Here is a 16,461-nt window from a genome sequence, read left to right as displayed (position 1 = left end):
TTCAACCTGGACATTCCACAAAAAAAGAATCTCTCACTCACATTGTTCCCGCAGTGGCAGCCTATAAGGAAGGGGTTTTGTGTATTTACCGGTCAAACGATTGGCTACAATTAACTTGTCAATGGAATTTATGTGTCTGTCTGTCGGCCACCCGAGCCAGCACTTAACTTCGCTACTGTCAATATGAGAAATATTGCATTAATTTATGGCGGAAACAACGGAGAGAACGAAACATTTTGCAAAACGTCACAAACGTGTGTATCTTCTAATGGGGATGGTCCGGCCGGTACACTCAGGTCATCAATAACATCTCAAGAGTCACTTATTATTATTCTAAGTTAGGACGACATGCAACATATTGTCATGAACTGACTGACAAAGCGGAGATTTAGACATTAACGGCATGATTTGTGAACACAGCAGCAACACAAGGCAATTTTGTTAAAAGCTTATCCCAAGAGAAATATCGTGGGAAGTTCAGGTTTTTCTGTTTGTATTTTTGCGGCATTCATTTAAGGGGGGTGGTACTTCACACAACCACACCATAATTTATGACTATTGGAATAAAAAAAGGAAAACAAACAATTGTGACAATAGACAAATGCACATCAACTGGTAGGTTGTTGGGTTGGTGAGCGTGTGTCACCAATGTGCGACATGGTAGACTTTGTTCTCATAACCTGAAATGTGTTCTGCATGTGCAGTATTTCGTATTCGCATTCGTGTTAATTGTTTCTTTGTTGTCATTGCCACTTAAGTGTTTGGGGTGGGTTTGAGGTTAAGGTCGTATTTGGTCTTTTTGTCATTTTGTCATTTTATTAATTTTTTGGGAATTCGCCTATGCACAGTGTGCGGAAAATTAAATTTCTATGGATGAGGCCTTCATTCACTATTCGATACTTTTGAAGGACAATGAAAGTTTCGCAATATGTATTATGCCTAAGCTGTGTAGTTCCCTTGAACCATAAGGTTCTTTCGATAGTTCGACTAGCGTTCTGATTGCTGTCGCGAAACAAAGGTTACTTCGGACACCAAAATAGTTTATTTGGGTTATCTGTACCTAATTATTTAAAATATAATTGCTCCTGAGTCCAATTTAAAAAAGCTTTACGACAGTGACCAAAACGATAGTCCGACTATCGATAGTTTGCCAGCTCTAGTTCTTAGTCCGAAACTCCTGCAAGACAAGGCCATATTAGTCCCCTGTGAAATGCTAGTCACACTTTCTGCAAATTCATATTTTTGTTGAACATTTTAAAATTGTCTATAAGTTGATGTTCGCCGTTGGGACTCAATTATAAAAAGGAAGTTCCACAACTCTAATATATAGGAGAAAACTGCACATTTCCCCTTTGATATTTTATGGGATAGATTTTATTATAACTCTTGTTTCATCGAAGTTGTTGCTTAAATAGCTTTGTTCAAAAATTTCACAGAACACTGTGCCACTCTCACGTGCAGAAGGGTTCGTGTGCGAACTATTATACAACATGTAAGTCCTACTTACTACCATACTTCTCTTTTTATCACTCACAAATGATTACAATACTCATTGCAAGAACAAAAATGTTGGGAAGAACGAACGCAGAACGAGCACCCTTACCACGAATCAGAAAAATATCAAATATCTCCACGAATAAAAAATTATCATTTATCGTGTTCACTATTGACTTCTTGTTGCTATCTTTCCTGATTGTTGTGTTAACCGATGGTAATTGGAGAAGTCAAAAGTCCTTTGGTTTTATTTCCATTTCACCTCATCTGAAGCTATTCCCTTTAAAACAGACAGGGGTGGCAGACAATGCATTGACACACAGTGGCACGGGTTAGTTGCAAGCAATTAAATGTTGCATTGTTTGTTGTTCGTTCGCGAGGTCGTTTGTTATTTTATCAGTTTGTTGTTGTTTTCATTTGGCCTCTAAGATAGACAATGTCAATATGTTTATGGTCTACGCCTGCTTTTGATTGAGATCGTTAACATTTTTTGGATAATTTGTTGTTTTGTTTTATGATTCAAAATGTTTGATTTTTTGTGGGAGAATATTTGGGTGGCATATTTTTGTGTCACCAACCAAGGTTGGTGGGAAAACTTTTTGTAATCAAATCTGAATAACGACTTGATTTACGCAATGTAAATGATATCAGAGCATGGATATATTTCGCTTTAAAATATTAGTGCAGAAGCACTGAGAAATATATGGCCTTCGGAGGAATTAATGGGCAACTAACGTCTTATTTATTTTATATATTCTGGAGTATTATATTTTATATTTTTGAGGATGAAAGATACCACGAAACGGTCCTCACGGGGATTTATCTGTATCCCTCTTTCATCTCAAGAGGACACTCACCTTCCCGTGGTGTTACCTGTGGAGCTACCTTTAACACCCGTGAGCTAACATGTGCCGCGCGTTCACCCGTAAGAACGTTAAAAACTGCGGTTTGGGCGTCGGGTTGTTAACCCTCCCCTAGAAAAAGCAGGTTACTATAAAAAAACGAAATAGAAGAAAAACAAACCCCTTTAAAGTTGACGAACGTTTTAAGGACCATGCTCTGCGAATCTGCACCCGGTATGTTCGCACTCTTTATAGAAAAGGTGCAGTTTACGCATTGGCAGATGTACTTGAAAAGTACAAGGAGGACATCACTGCCATACAGGAAATACGAAGGAACGGGAAAGGCGTCACAACAACGCCTAAAGGTGACGCACTGAATTATAGCTGCCATGACACAAGGTATGAGTTTGGTTGCGGATTTGTAGTTGGTCGGAGGTTAAAACATTTGGTCTCCAGCTTCACCCCAGTGAATGAAAGACCCGCTGCAATTCGATTAAAAGCTAAATTCTTCAACATCAGCTTTATTTGCGCTCATGCTCCCACTGAAGACAAGGACGATTATACCAAAGATATATTCTACGAGTGCTTAGAAGAAATTTATGACCGTTGACCTGACCATGGCATTAAAATTATTCTAGGCGATTTTAATGCCAAAATTGGAAAGGAGAACATATTTGGCCTTGCAGTCAGCAATCCCACGGCAGCGGGTTCTTTCGTACCGGATTGACCCGGAACAACACAAAATCATCGTTTCGGCTAGCGGCTGCCACCTCAGTGTACATATGTTTGTATTTGTTTCGTTTTTAGTGTTGGGAGCAGCATATCCCGGAACGCCTGCTCCGAATTCTTTTGGTCCTTGCCAGGACGGAGGAAAACCCAGGATCAATATATGTATCTGTGCTCAGTTTGTCACATCCTCATCGTCACCCACATCCAACCTTCGGTGAGATGCAATAGATGTCAGGAGTGGGTACATCTAAGGGGTTGCTCTGGACTTGTCCACATGAGGGACTATGTTGCTGCATGCTGCATGAACACAGTCCCCAGTGAGTCGTCGTCATATTACGAAACTCCCTCGTCGTCTGACTACGAAACTCCCCCGCAGTCCCCTCGACAACAACCGCACACGCAGCCTTTAGCACCAGCCGTTATTGCCCCAGTCCCAGAGAATGCATACTTTTTGCAATTAAATTGTAATGGACTCCGAGGTAAGATGGAGGAAATAGTAGATTTCATGAGTCGGAAGAACATCAAGGTCGCGGTCGTGCAAGAAACCAAGCTGAACGACAACCACAGCTTAAAGCATTGTGATGGTTACAATGTTCTAAGCAAAGATCGCACCCGAAGTGGAGGTGGAGGATTAGCTTTCCTATTGCACCAGTCTGTCCAATACAGACCTTTCTTTCCGTGATAGAGTTGCTGAAGGTATACATCCCGCCGAGAAATAGCTGTATCTCAGATTATAGGCCTGACATTAGCCCGCTCTTGTAAGGTCATAATCGTCTGGTCCTGGGGGACGTTAATGCGCATCATGAGATGTGGCATTCGGCCCTCGGAAACGACTAGAGACGTACAGCGCAGGCTGAGCAGATTGATAGCTCTACGTTTTGCACGGTCAATGAGGACCCCCCTACCAGAATTAGAAGAGAATGTCACAGTTCGCCAGACATAACCATCGTATCACCTGGTCTGACAAATGACGTTACCTGGCAACCCGTCATTTCTCTTGGATCAGACCATATCCCCATAATTGTCTCCATTAGCAGACCACCCGACTTCATCACCTCTGAACGCCGCACATTCGTCAATCTTAAGAAAGCTGATTGGCCGAGTTTCAGAGAGTTCACCAATCACCGATTCAGAGAATTGCCCAATTCTTCTGATGTTCGAGTAGCGGAAAGGACGTTCCGAGACATCATCACTACTGCAGCCGCGCGCCATATCCCTGCTGGTCGAGTACCCGAAGTAAGGCCAAACTTTCCAGCAGAGGCGACGGGATTACCCAATGAGCGTGATGAGCTTCGTCGAGCCTACCCCAATGACCCCAGAGTCAGGGAGCTGACACTGGAAGTTAACAGGCTGGTCGGCGAGCATAAGCGGAACAAATGGCTAAATCATCTGAAGAGCTGCAACATTGGAGCCGGTATAGGTGAATTGTGGGCAACGGTTAAGTCACTCTCAAAGCGTGGAAGAAAGGAAGATAGGACATCAGCCACGTTTGGCGACGTTACGTTGACTGACCCGAAGAGGTGCGCAAGTAATTTCAATCGACAGTTTGTCGAGCACCCCGAGAGTGACAGGGCGAAGAGAAGAGTATTACGTCGCATCAGATCTCTTCCTGTCGAGGATGAACCACCACAATTTACAATGGATGATGTTGCCAATGCCATCAGAAACGCTAAATCATCCAAAGCGTTGGGCCCTGATGGAATCTCCTTGGTAATGCTGAAGCAGCTGGATGAGCCGGGAGTGAAGTATCTCACTAAAGTTCTCAACTTGTCGCTAGCCACCCTCGTTGTTCCCGCAGTCTGGAAAATGGGCAGGGTGGTCCCACTACGGAAGCCAGACAAGGATGCCAGCAAAAGTGAATCGTACAGGCCGATTTCGCTTTTGTCGCCTGTAGCAAAGACACTTGAGGCCTTACTCAGAAATAACTATCAAGTTGCCGATCATCAACATGGATTCCGTAAGCAGCACAGCACGACAACAGCGCTGCACGCCATTACCACATATATCTGTCAAGGACTCAACCAGAGACGACCGTGGGATAGAACAGTGATGGTGGCGCTTGATTTATCAAAAGCCTTTGATACAGTCAGGCACTCCACGCTGTTTGAGGACTATTGAGCAGACAACCCTCCGGCCAAGCTTGAAACGTTGGATAGTCAACTATATGTGTGGACGCCAATAGTACGTGGAATTCAGGAATAAGAAGTCCAAACCCTGTAGAGTGAAACAGGGAGTCCGCCAAGGTGGGGTGATATCTCTGGAACTGTTTAACCTCTACCTCTCCTGTACTCCGGCACCTCCAGATGGCAACGAGATCGTAACGTATGCGGATGATTGCACGATCCTGGCGTCGGGTACCTATCCTGATGACATCTGTGAGAGACTGAACAACTATTTAACCGATCTTACCACCTTTTTCAATTCGAGGAATATGCAGATTTCCGCCACAAAATCTGCAGCCACTCTGTTCACCACATGGAGTTGAATGTCGTGGTCGACGGTAGCAGAATTCCGAACACAAACTGCCCTAAAATTTTAGGGGTCACATTCGACACTACATTTACGTCGTGCGCACACGCCACAGCTATCTGCAACAAGCTGAAAAATAGGAACAAGGTCCTCAAGTCCTAAGCCGGCAGCACTTGGTGTGCAGATGAAGAAACCTTGTTGACCACATATAACGCGATAGGTCGGTCTGTGGTAAGCTATGCGGCTCCAGTCTGGTCCCCGAGATTATGTGATACGAAATGGAAAAATATTCAAACTTGCCAGAATGCCGCCTGAGAACAGCAACAGGGTGCCTCCTCAAATCTTCAGTGGACCATCTACATGAGGAGGCAAAGATTCTTCCAGTAAAGCAACACAATGAGATGCTTTCGTTGCAGTACCTGATTGGATGTTACCGGGTGAGCCATCCCAATCACCATCTAGTGGGTAGGCCCGACACATTCAGGCAGATCAGGAAGGATATCCATGCTCTAGAGGGAGAGGTCCAACGATACAGGAGAGAACCTCTATATCAACAAGCATATCAAGCAGGTTTGAATAGCTATGACACGGACGCAGTTGCCAAGGCCTTAAGCAATTATAGTGTGAATAAAGTACTCGAAGTACATCCCCCCTCTATCGCAGCTGAGGAGCGTCAGCTGCCACGACAAACTAGAGTAGTTTTGGCTCAACTACGCTCGGAATATTGCAGTCGCCTAAATTCTTATTGGGAGTAGATCGATCGTGCCGTGCAATACATCTGCCCAGTATGCGGCATGGGCCCGCACGACACAGAACACATTTTCAAGTGCCCCATCAAACTTACTCGTCTAACTCCAGTGGATCTGTGCCTACATCCCATCGAAGCAACTATTTTTCTGGAACTGGAGATAGACCCAGAGCCAGATTGAACAGATGAACGAACATACAAACATAATAAAAAAAACCTGTTACAACAACAACAGACAGGAAATGCGGCAAAGGTACGTACCCGTCTAAACTTTGCGAACAAAGCACGAACAGTCACAACGCGGAAGTTGGACATCGGCAGGCTGCAAACACAGCAGACAGCCACAGCATATTCCACTCAACTAGCCCAATTGCTTAATGAAAGTAATCCTCGTCCCGAAAACATATCTTCACAATGGCAAAATATTGTTCACTTCATGCAAATATCCGCAAAATATATACTTGGATACCAGAGACCCCACCAAGGAATCCATGGTATGACCAGCAGTGTCGTGCTGCTACCGAAGAGAAAAATGCAGTAGCAACGTAGCGCGAGAGAGGTATCGAGAGAAACGGAGAGAAGAGAAACGTCTTTTCCGCAGGAAAAAGAGGGAATGGAAAACCAGAGTGAACTCCGAAAGTTCTACCAAAGAGTGAAACATCAAACTGATGGCTTTGGTACTGGCACATCCTCCTGTAGAGAACAGCAAGGTAATTTGGTAACTGTTACAGATAGTGTGCTGAGGATATGGAAAGAACATATCTCCAAACTGTTGGTATCCGATAGTAGCGAAGACGGGGAAGAGACCAATCCCAGAAGATGATATTGAAAGTATATCGCCCAGCCAAGATGAGGTAAAGATAGCAATAAACCGGCTAAAGAATAATAAGGCAGCAGCAGCTGATGGCTTACCAGCCGAGCTGTTCAAAATCGGAGGCACCATCTGGCAGGAAGAACGAGTACCCGATGATTGAAACCTGAGCATCCTGTGCTCTGTCCACAAGAAAAGACTGTATGCTCTAACTATAGGGGCATAAGTCTTCTCCCTATTGCCTACAAAATAGTGTCAAGGATACTATGCGAACGACTAAAACCTACGGTCATCGAAATAATAGGGCCATACCAATGCGGCTTTAGACCTGGCAAATGAAGGAAGTAACCGATTTGATCCATACATTGCACATCGTGAAATTTCTACCAGACTTAGATGAGGTTCCAATATGGACTCAATCGGTTCACTCCTTAGTGTACTTCCCACAAAAAGTTTCGGAAAAGTTCAGTTTAGGAACTGCTCTCAAATCGCTTTGATTTTTGTACTTGTATTCGCTGCCCACCACACGACGGTACAAGTTTCATCAGGGGCAAGTCCTTACTTCCTGAGATAATAGCCTAAAAATTGCAAGTTGGAGCGCAAGATAACTCTCGAACGGATCTGCAGATTCGGTCTAAAATTTGGCTTTTGTAATATTTTGTCCAAACATACTTTAAATTCGAAGATAAGCCATATCGGCCTACTCCTTCAGGTACCTCTCCCACAAAAGTTGAAAAATGTTCGGAAAAATTGTGCGCACGATAACTTTTGAAGGGAGTGACAGATGTAATCCACACTTTGTACATCCTAATATATCTACCAGATATAGATCAGGTTCGAATATGGGCTATATTTGTCTACTCCTTTGGGTACCACTCACACAAAATTTCGGATAAGTTCACTTTAAGACCGGTCCAAAACTTCCAGTACTTCTCCCCAATATTTAAAAAGTCACTAAACTGCTAGGACGACATCACTTGAATGGGGCAACCAATTCGGTCCAAACTTTGGATCTCCTAATATTTTGTCAAAATTTAGTTTAACTTCTAAAATGGCCAATATCGGCCCCCCTAAGGGTACCTCCTCCACAAAAGTTCAACATTTGTGTCTTAGTGCAGTTAATTCCTAATCCACATTTTTGTCGGCAAGTTCGAATGTCCTAAAAGGGCCACAAAATTCAGAAGAGGCCATAAATACATTCGATCTGTCCGTAGGTGAAAGTTTCACTTCACATTATTTGAGGGTATATATCTGTCGGCAAAGCTGACTGACGCTTTTTTACTTGTTTATATTTTGTATTTAATATTTTACATTTTATGACAAATAAATCGGGAAACTGACAGAGGAAAGGGTTAGTCTTTGAGACCTAGCACTACGTGTTACCACTTTATACCATGGAAATTGTAAAAATAGCCGTTTAAATATATTTTATTCGAGCAGGTGACAATTATCACGAAAAAGTTCACTTCATTAAAACACAAGTTCTCATTTATTTCACTAGTTTAAACTTCGACCTCAAAGTAAAGTAATTCACCCACCAAGTTAATATATGTCACTTCAAAAACACCAATGACAAAACTAACATGACATTGTCCCTGCCAGCCAAACAAGAAATCAACTAAACTAACCTAAAAAACCTACAAATAAAATGAATTTGTAAATATAATTTTCTCACAATTTTTCACCATTAAAAGTAGGGGAAACATACAACAAACTTTACAAGGGTGACTAACTGTCTGACTTATTTAATAGTGTTTGGTTGCACTAGCAATCAACCGAACCCAACCTCACTTCTTTACACGGAATTTCATGTGACCATGAAGAACTTTGGTACGGTAGAACGCATAAAGTCAATAGACGACGGCATTCTCACTGGCATTCACTGGGGTCAGTCAGCCAAAAAGTAGAATGACTGAAAGGAAAAACTTTAATGTATTTTATTTTTGTAATGTTCACATAGACACACACGCGCTGACCAACCGAAGAACATATTGTTGTTTTAGAGGAGACTAGAGTAATGTCCTTTCTATTTTCCTTTCCCTGGGATAATATTTGATGTAAATATTTTCATTCATGGCCCTCTTACGCAGTTCACTTAGTCTCTCTGATGTATTTGTTACCCTATGCCGCCAATGGCAATAATAAAAATAACAGCAGCAACAACAACAGTGTTCACATAATCAAATGTTACTAGTAGCAATAATAACAACAATATACTACTGAAAAGTCATTGTCATGCTGTACATAAAAGTCATTCATCCCCTCCCCTTAAAGTATGGTTGTTGTAACAGTCCATTAAAGCCACTGTTGCCTCGTGCCTCAGACTGGTGCGTGATTTTTTGGTTGAAAATTGCTCACACAATTTTATCATTAATCATTCGTGTCGATTATTAGGACAACAACAATGATGATGATAATGACGATGCTGATAAAATCATTGAGGGAGATAATCGAGAATAAGGCCAGACTTATTTGAACTAAAAATGTTTATTAATTGTATAATTGGGAATTTGTTTTCAAGAAGGTTTGAGTTTCTCAAGACATTACTCGAGTTGAGTCTGGCAGCTTGTTTTGTTCAATTCTTCCGAAGAATTAATACGATTTCGATTTTTGACCTGACCTCTTCTGTGTGATTTGCGTAGGGTATCAATGCTTTAGAGGAGGGTGTCAAATGACTTTTCAGAAAAAAACAACTTTATCCTTTTCACAACAGGACCTATAGACAGAAGACCTTTTCAAGATCGTCTATACATAAAAGACATCCTCAAGGTCTTCCTTACACAGCAAACAGAAGACCTTCTAAATGCCCTCTATAGACAGAAGGCTTTCTCAAGGTCTTATATAGACAGAAGGTCTTCTTGAGTTTTTCTATAGACAGAAGGCTATCGTGAAGTAATCTATAGACAGAAGACCTTCTGAAGGTCTTCTATACACAGAAGACCGTCTCAAGGTCTTCTACAGAGAGAAGACCATCTCAAGGTCTTCTGTAGACAGAAGACCTTCTCAAGATCTTCTATAGACAGAATACCTTCTCAAGATCTTCTATAGACAGAATACCTTCTCAAGGACTTCTATAGACATAACACCATCTCAAGGTCTCCTATAGACAGAAGACCTTCTCAAGGTATTCTATATACAGAAGGTCTTCTTAAATTTTTCTATAGACAGAAGACCATCGTGAAGTCTTCTATAGACAGAAGACCTTCTGAAGGTCTTCTATACACAGAAGACCGTCTCAAGGTCTGCCATACACAGAAGACCTGCTCAAGGCCTTCTATATACAGAAGACCTTCTCAAGGCCTTCTATATACAGAAGACCTTCTCAAGGTCTTCTATACACAGAAGACCTCCTCAAGGTCTTTAATACACAGAAGACTTTCTTCAGGTCTTCTATAAACAGAATGTATTCTCAAGGCCTTCTATACACAGAAGACCTTCTTAAGGTCTTCTATACACAGAAGACCTTCTTAAGGTCTTCTATACACAGAAGACCTTCTTAAGGTCTTCTATACACAGAAGACCTTCTCAAGGTCTTCTATACACAGAAGACCTTGTATACACAGAAGACCTTCTCAAGGTTTTCAATACACAGAAGACTTTCTCAAGGTCTTCTATTCACAGAAGACCTTCTAAAGGTCTTCTATACACAGAAGACCTTCTCAAGGTCTTCTATACACAGAAGACCGTCTCACGGTCTTCTATACACAGAAGACTTTCTCAAGGTCTTCTATACACAGAAGACCTTCTCAGGGTCTTCTATACACAGAAGACCTTCTCAAGGTCTTCTATACACAGAAGACCTTCTCACGGTCTTCTATACAAAGAAGACTTTCTCAAGGTCTTCTATACACGGAAGACCTTCACAGGGTCTTCTATACACAGAAGACCTTCCCAAGGTCTCCTATACACAGAAGATCTTCTCAAAGTCTTCTATACACAGAAGACCTTCTTAAGGTCTTCTATACACAGAAGACCCCTCAAGGTATTCTATACACAGAAGACCTTCTCAAGGACTTCTATACACAGAAGACCTTCTATACCTTACCAAGGTCTTGTATACACAGAAGACTTGCTCAAGTTCTTCTATACACAGAAGACCTACTCAAGGTCTTCTATACACAGAAGTCCTACTCAAGGTCGTCTATACACTGAAGACCTTCTCACGGACTTCTATACACAGAAGACCTTCTCAAGATCTTCTATACACGGAAGACCTTCTCAAGGTCTTCTATATACAGAAGACCTTCTCAAGGACTCCTATACAAAGAAGACCTTCTCAAGGACTTCTATACACAGAGTACCTTCTCAAGGTCTTCTATACACAGAAGACCTTCTCAAGGTCTTCTATACACAGAAGACCTTCTCAAGGTCTTCTATACACAGAAGACCTTCTCAAGATCTTCTATACACAGAAGATCTTCTCAGGGTCTTCTGTATACAGAAGACCTTCTCACGGACTTCTATACACAGAAGACCTTCTCGAGGACTTCTATACACAGAAGACTTTCTCTAGGTCTTCTATACACGGAAGACCTTCTCAAGGTCTTCTATACACAGAAGACCTCCGCACGGTCTTCTATACACAGTAGACTTTCTCAAGGTCTTCTATACACAGAAGACCTTCTCAGGGTCTTCTATACACAGAAGACCTTCTCAAGGTCTTCTATACACAGAAGACTTTCTCAAGGTCTTCTATACACAGAAGACCTTCACAAGTTCTTCTATACACAGAAGACCTTCTCAGGGTCTTCTATACACAGAAGACCTTCACAAGGTCTTCTAAACACAAAAGACCTCCTCAAGGTCTTCTATACACAGAAGACCTTCACAAGGTCTTCTATACACAGAAGGCCTTCTCAAGGTCTTCTATACACAGAAGACTTTCTCTAGGTCTTCTATACACAGAAGACCTTCTCAAGGTCTTCTATACACAGAAGACTTTCTCAAAGTCTTCTATACACAGAAGACCTTCTCAGGGCCTTCTATACACAGAAGACCTTCTCAAGGTCTTCTATACACAGAAGACTTTCTCAAGGTCTTCTATACAAAGAAGACTTTCTCAAAGTCTTCTATACACAGAAGACCTTCTCAGGGTCTTCTATACATAGAAGAACTTCTCAGGGTGTTCTATACACAGAAGACCTTCTCAGGGTGTTCTATACACAGAAGACCTTCACAAGGTATTCTATACACATAAGACTTTCTCAAGGTCTTCTATACACAGAAGACCTTCTCAGGGCCTTCTATACACAGAAGACCTTCTCAAGGTCTTCTATACACAGAAGACTTTCTCAAGGTCTTCTATACAAAGAAGACTTTCTCAAAGTCTTCTATACACAGAAGACCTTCTCAGGGTCTTCTATACATAGAAGAACTTCTCAGGGTGTTCTATACACAGAAGACCTTCACAAGGTCTTCTATACACAGAAGACCTTCACAAGGTCTTCCATAAACAGAAGACCTTCTCAATGTCTTCTATACACAGAAGACTTTCTCAAGGTCTTCTATATACAGAAGACCTTCACAAGGTCTTCTATACACAGAAGACCTTCACAAGGTCTTCCATAAACAGAAGACCTTCTCAATGTCTTCTATACACAGAAGACTTTATCAAGGTCTTCTATATACAGAAGACCTTCACAAGGTCTTCTATACACAGAAGACCTTCACAAGGTCTTCTATACAAAGAAGACTTTCTCAAAGTCTTCTATACACAGAAGACCTTCTCAGGGTCTTCTATACATAGAAGAACTTCTCAGGGTGTTCTATACACAGAAGACCTTCTCAGGGTGTTCTATACACAGAAGACCTTCACAAGGTATTCTATACACAGAAGACTTTCTCTAGGTCTTCTATACACGGAAGACCTTCTCAGGGTCTTCTATACACAGAAGACCTTCTCAAGGTCTTCTATACACAGAAGACTTTCTCAAGGTCTTCTATACACAGAAGACCTTCACAAGTTCTTCTATACAGAAAAGACCTTCTCAAGGTCTTCTATACAGAAAAGACCTTCTCAAGGTCTTCTATACACAGAAGACCTTCTCAGGGTCTTCTATACACAGAAGACCTTCACAAGGTCTTCTAAACACAAAAGACCTCCTCAAGGTCTTCTATACACAGAAGACCTTCACAAGGTCTTCTATACACAGAAGGCCTTCACAAGGTCTTCTATACACAGAAGACCTTCACAAGGTCTTCTATACACAGAAGACCTTTACAAGGTCTTCTATACACAGAAGGCCTTCCCAAGGTCTTCTATACACAGAAGACTTTCTCAAGGTCTTCTATACACAGAAGACTTTCTCTAGGTCTTCTATACACAGAAGACCTTCTCAAGGTCTTCTATACACAGAAGACATTCTCAAGGTCTTCTATGCACAGAAGACCTTCTCAAGGTCTTCTATAGACAGAAGACCTTCTCAAGGTCTTCTATAGACAGAAGACCTTCTCAAGGTCTTCTATAGACAGAAGACCTTCTCAAGGTCTTCTATAGACAGAAGACCTTCTCAAGGTATTTATATACAGAAGACGTTCTCAAGGTCTTTTGTATACAGAAGACCTTCTCAAAGTTCTCTATAGACAGAAGGTCTTCTATAGACAGAAGACCTTCTTAAACCTTCCGAAGTTCTTGTATGCACAGAACTCCTTCTAATGAGCAGGTCTTCTATAGACAAAAAACCTTTTTAATGTATTATTTCCTTCTTAAGTTCTTCTGCAGAACTTCTTAAGGTCTTCTATAGTTAGAAGACCTTCTCAAGATAATCTATGCCTTTTTAGGTATAACATTTCAATGCTGTAAATAAAACAGTTCTCCAAATAAAGTTGCAAAGAACAAGGCGCGAGCTTTTAAATTCCCATAAATATTGCAAATTTTTATTTTCAATAAAAAGTTCCCAGCAAGAAAACAAAAACAATTCAAACTACATTAATCCCATTTGGCGTAGCAAAGTTTCCATAAATCTACAACAAGTACTTTGGCATGACTAATCAATATTAATCAAAAGATTTCAATGCGAAACAATTTCATATGTCAAGGACGACGTCGATTCACTCTCTCTATTAACAGCGGGATATTTTGGTGGGAAAAAAGTTTGCAAACAATTGTCAGGATTATTAAGATACTCTTTCACACACAAAAACACTCAGTGGCAGAAACAAAAGGGAAGGTGCCATTCACCGAGTCAGTCGGTCGGTGCAATCAAAACAACACTAATGCTCATAAATGTTCGCCAAAGAAACAGTAAACAAACACTAGAGAGTTAATCAGTTGACTCATAAGTGCTCTTCAGCGTTAATCCTATTAAAGCATAACAACATACGTTCTATCTCAATGAAGAAGGTCTAATGTCCGTATCCTTTGTGACGACAACCATAACCACCCCTATTTGGCCAAGCTACAGTAAATTATTGTTATCGCCGAAGGGGGATGGTGAGAGGCAACACCAAAAAAAGACAATCACAACAAACATTTAAATAATGAAAAGCAAAAAAGAAAGGATACCAGTTCACAATATCAAAACACACATCTCAAGTCAATTGGTGGCCAATGTAACGAGATTCCTGGGAATTTGTTTGGACGATGGTAAGATGAGCTCATCTCTCCCCTCCCCCTCTTCTCGTGAGTCTGGGTGTCTGTTGCACAACAATAAAGCTAATCATCCTCATTGTTTTCATCGATGTCCTCGTCGTCATTATCATCATCGTCGTCACTGACGACGACAACAACGACGTTCGGCATCATCAGATCATAAAGTGATCAACTCAAGTGTGCGTGAGAATTTCGTACCAAACAGTGGCAAAACAATAAATTTTCAATTGAATTATCACAGGGCCACAAAGAGGACGGAACACGTATGGAACGTGCCATCGCAAATTGCACAACGATAAGGGATGAAAACGTAACGAAGAGTGGAAATAGAATTGCAAGGGTAAACTATATTTTTCCTCTGGTGCGCAGTTAGTTTCGTTACACTCAATGACTGAAATAATGAGGACCTAAATTAACGAATTATAATCACAAAGGATTATTCGTGTAAACATGTGATGGATAAAGAAAACAATAAATTTGGTATTAACTTATCGGAAATCTTGATATCTTGATTATATTGTATACAACATTATGCATTGACGTATTATGAATGCTGAAGTTAATTCAAACAAGTAAAAAAGTATCAGTCGGCTTCGCCGACAGAGATACAGTTAGGCAAGAAATGTATTGCAAAACCCAAAATTGTAGAAAATTTCATATTAATTGTTCATTTATGGAAACAAATTATGTAAAAACTATACGGGTTTTTGTGCAAATCTCTTGCTATAGGTCCTTACAACAATATTTGCGATTTATAATAAATACGGCCAAAAATAAGAATTAACTACTACTTGGGGGTGACAATAAAAGTATTGCAACGGGAAAATCAGTACTACAAAACTATAAAATTTTTGCAAATTTTTGCGGTCATTATGCATTTTTATGACTTTTGCGGCTAATAATAGACTAACAGTATTGAATGTAATAAAGTTCAGTGATAAAAAATACGTTCATGGAGGGTCTTTAGACAGGTAAAAAACGCATGGGGCCATATTGACAATAAACAATGACGAATCGGCCACAGGCAAGTATGCCAAAAATGAATATTTGACTCAATATGTATTGAAGGATAATGGAACAATGCAAAACAGCCCGATTTTGGCTTTGAGAACATCGAAATACCTCTGGAAAGTATATGGAAAAAATTGACACCAGTGTAGTATTTGGAAACGACCTACGACAGACTAATATTTCGTCTCTCAATGGTATTGATATGACTTAATTTTTACTAATTGGATAGATATTATCCTCTGCTATCATAATAAATCCAAAAAATTGCGCCAAATCCAAATAAAACCCATCAAATGTGGAAATTAAACCGCTACTGGAGAAGCTGGAATACCGAATATTTTATGTACTGTATTCTTTCCCATGGAAAATAGTATGCAAAATTGGATTCACCGATATAATAATGATTAGGAAGACATCCCCACTGACATCATTAAGAAATATTTAATAGTCATTAGTCTGAAAGTCAGAAAAATCGATCCCGAAAGCTCCAGCAAAGTCAACTACCACCATTCCAAAGACCAGATAATGACATGTTAATCTTATTTGTGTAAATTGCCGATGTAATATAACAACACAAAACTCTTAAATACATCGGGCCAACATCCTGACATCAATCCCCATAAAATGTTTGGGTCCAATTTAAGAGAAAAAGACTCCAAAAAATCCTTCAACGAAGGACCAAGATTTACTAAAAATTTGGGAACCAGTATCCCTAGAGTGGAACATGCCGAGCCTTAATTTTTGGTTTAACTAAGCTCATTAATGC

At 40.7% G+C, this 16,461-nt stretch overlaps 1 protein-coding gene and 1 non-coding gene across 2 annotated transcripts in view; both read right to left on the bottom strand.

Moving 5' to 3' along the window:
* Ets65A (DNA-binding protein D-ETS-3) overlaps positions 1-16,461 on the bottom strand; it is a 164,731-nt gene that overhangs the window by 114,856 nt on the left and 33,414 nt on the right. The gene's annotated exons all lie outside the window — the stretch shown is intronic.
* On the bottom strand, positions 10,500-10,617 carry LOC141404444 (small nucleolar RNA SNORA11). Its single transcript, XR_012413042.1, has one exon. It is a non-coding gene; the product is annotated as a small nucleolar RNA SNORA11 (small nucleolar RNA).

This window comes from Musca autumnalis, unplaced genomic scaffold, assembly GCF_047663935.1.
Source record: "Musca autumnalis isolate F117 unplaced genomic scaffold, ASM4766393v1 scaffold_4, whole genome shotgun sequence".
Taxonomy (NCBI): Eukaryota; Metazoa; Arthropoda; class Insecta; order Diptera; family Muscidae; genus Musca; species Musca autumnalis.
Note: the sequence above shows the minus strand (reverse complement) of the source record. Positions and strands in the feature narration are given on the sequence as shown.